The following is a 2784-nucleotide window of genomic DNA, read 5'->3' as shown; positions in this document are numbered from 1 at the left end:
TAGTGAGGGGAGTGCAACTACAAGACTTTAGTGGAATGACCCTTTAGTTAACGAATGTTAGTTAGCTGGGTCTAAAAGGATTTAGCTAGTTAATCTTGAATCATTGGAGTCCATGATCTATAGATCCATTTAGTTCTCCTGCTAGCTCATACGAAATTAACTTAGAATAACATGTTGGAATAATTCAAATTATTTGAATTAGGTAAAAAAAGAGAAACCGACAAGTATATGTGATATAGTCGTCGGTTATAGCTTTGAGAAAAAAGCTTTACGTTTAAATGTAATTTAAATATTAATAATATTAATACGAATTCATATTCGAAAGCCTAAAATTGATGGAAATGGTCAAAGTTGTAAAACGTCAAGATGTTGACTTTTAACTTTCAAAAGTCAAACATTGACCAGCTTTATATTCAAATGTGATTTAAATTTTGAAAAAATGAATGCAGATTCATGCTCGGGAGGTCAGAATTTGTCATGACGAATAATATGGTAAAAAGTCAAAATGTTGACTTTTGACTTTGTCTAGAATGGTCAAATGACCATTTTGCTCCTTGACTAAAGTTAGTGGAAAAATCCAACATTTTATTGGATAATCCCACTAACTCTTAGTGGGCTAAATGAAAGCTCATGATGATGACACCAAACACACTAAGAGAAATTTGAATAGTGATTAATTCCACTAATTTGCTTATAAATAGCTTCTTTTTAAATTTTAAAAAGAATTTTTTGTCATTTTGATATTTTGACTTATTAAAAAAAAAAACTCTCTTCAAAATATATCAGCCTAAATCTCCACCTCTAATTTTCATATAACTCTCTTATTTCTTCAGTTATCGGGTTCCACAGCCCGATTCTAAGTCCCGAGAATAGCGAGTCAATATTAATGGTGTCCTTAGAATAGGGGGTCAATACTAGCGGTGGTCCCCATAATAGTGGGTGGGGTCAATACTAGTGGTGGTCCTTGATTCAAGATCTTGAGGGAGGAATTAGAGACTTCAAAGGTGAGTTTGTCCTTTAACCCTAATTTAGCATAATTATGGTAGTTATTGATACATGTTAATCTCTTAGATGCATCTAAAGTAAATTCAATTTTTCCAATGCGCATTTCCCGATTTCTATCAGAGGTAACAATCACCACGTCTCTGTAATCCGTCGCTTCTGGAGATTCTAAGGTTTTTTACCTCAGAATGAAGGGTAATTACCCTAGATACCTTGTCGAGTTCAAGATCGCAGTTGAATGTAAAAAAACTATTGAAAGTACTCTTAATGCTTACAAAGCCGCTCAGGTATGCTTCTCTTACTTCCAATCCATATGTTTTACTATTATTTTATCGTCTTTTTTTAGTTTCTTTGTTTTTGTACTCTTTATCTAAGATTGCGATTATGCAAATTTTTGTTTCTCTCTCTAATCGAAAGGTTCATTCCTACTTTATGATTTCTGCTTGAGCGATTTTCGTGATGCGTTGAATTGATCGGACCTGTTTTTTCATTTAGAAGATATTGCAAATGCCAAGTTGCCTCATACACATTCTATTCGACTTGGATTAGCACTTGACTTCTCTGTATTCTATTTTTGAAATTTTGAATTCCCTAATCGTGCCTGCAGTTATTTGAAACAGGTTAGTGAACTCTAAAAGTTTTTACCGTACACTGTTAATCAAATGTTCATATGATCAATACCATGTTTGGTACATTATAATTCCGTTGCTTTTTGCCTGCTCAGGAACACTATTGAAATTAGAATCTATGCTTGCCTCGTTGTCAATTTATCATGTTGATTGAATCCAAATCTAAAGTGCTCTGCCTTTATAAAACTTATGTAACAGTTTCTTCTTATTAATAAATTCACTACTCCATAATGTACTGACAATGCTTTAATTATTACTCGGGTAACATTAATTTGAAATCAAACATTATGGTTAACATTGACCTAACATGTTACTCAATTAGCTACTTAACCTTTGCTTATTTGTCATGAAACTTATATCATCTTCTAGAGGTTTGATTTCCTTACCCCACATGTTGATGTCATTGAACTAGTTAGCTATTGACTAGAATCTATTAGTAAATCTAATCGATGGGTAGAGCATTAAAACTTGTACGATACATTGAAGTTCATTGAAATTACATAATAGAATCTTTCCAAATTCATTTAATGTCCAAATTGCAACATTTTAATAGTGTTCTTTGATGATGATGTTGTTAATAGGATGATGAGGCTGATGAGATTAAGCTCCACTGAAGCATGAAGATGAAAAGCAGTGAGATTAGCGGCTGCCCAAATAGGGTTAAAACTTCTCCTTTATATGTTTTTTATAGGAGAAGATGCTTGCTTTGCTTGTTGTTGCTTATTTGGTACTCTCCCTGGGCTCTTTCTAAAAGGTTCTCATGTTATTTGTTGTCGGATTGTGATGACCCAAGCTACAAACCTTATTTACTCCTTTTTTTTCTTCTTAATCTTCTCAATCTCGAATCGATACATATGATAGATATATCTAGATACCAGCTTGTTAATTTTTTAAATGGCTAACATATGGGAATGGCCATAACTTTTTTTGTGTAAATGTTTTGTGCATAGCCATTATGCTTATAGACATGAGGCAAGAGATGTAAAGGAATAAACTTTAGTTTTAGTATACAACACCAGGTTTTTAAAAGGTTAGGCTAGTCCTGAAACAGGCATTTTGGGTGGACTACATGAGAAGATATTGGGTAGTTCGTGAAAAAGGTTATGCAGCAAAGCTTTTAAAAGGTTAGGCGATTAGAGTTCTTCACAAAATG

General features: G+C 33.2%; 1 long non-coding RNA gene across 3 annotated transcripts; it reads left to right on the top strand.

Moving 5' to 3' along the window:
* The first annotated feature begins 1070 nt into the window (after positions 1-1070).
* Positions 1071-2567, top strand: LOC127148399 (uncharacterized). Of its 3 annotated transcripts, none has more exons than XR_007819364.1 (3): positions 1071-1289; positions 1501-1622; positions 2213-2567. It is a non-coding gene; the product is annotated as an uncharacterized LOC127148399 (long non-coding RNA). The 3 variants fall into 3 exon arrangements; XR_007819362.1 differs by having other exon boundaries at positions 1498-1622; XR_007819363.1 differs by having other exon boundaries at positions 1420-1622.
* Positions 2568-2784: the final 217 nt, after the last annotated feature.

This window comes from Cucumis melo, chromosome 3, assembly GCF_025177605.1.
Source record: "Cucumis melo cultivar AY chromosome 3, USDA_Cmelo_AY_1.0, whole genome shotgun sequence".
In the NCBI taxonomy this organism is placed as follows: domain Eukaryota; kingdom Viridiplantae; phylum Streptophyta; class Magnoliopsida; order Cucurbitales; family Cucurbitaceae; genus Cucumis; species Cucumis melo.
Note: the sequence above shows the minus strand (reverse complement) of the source record. Positions and strands in the feature narration are given on the sequence as shown.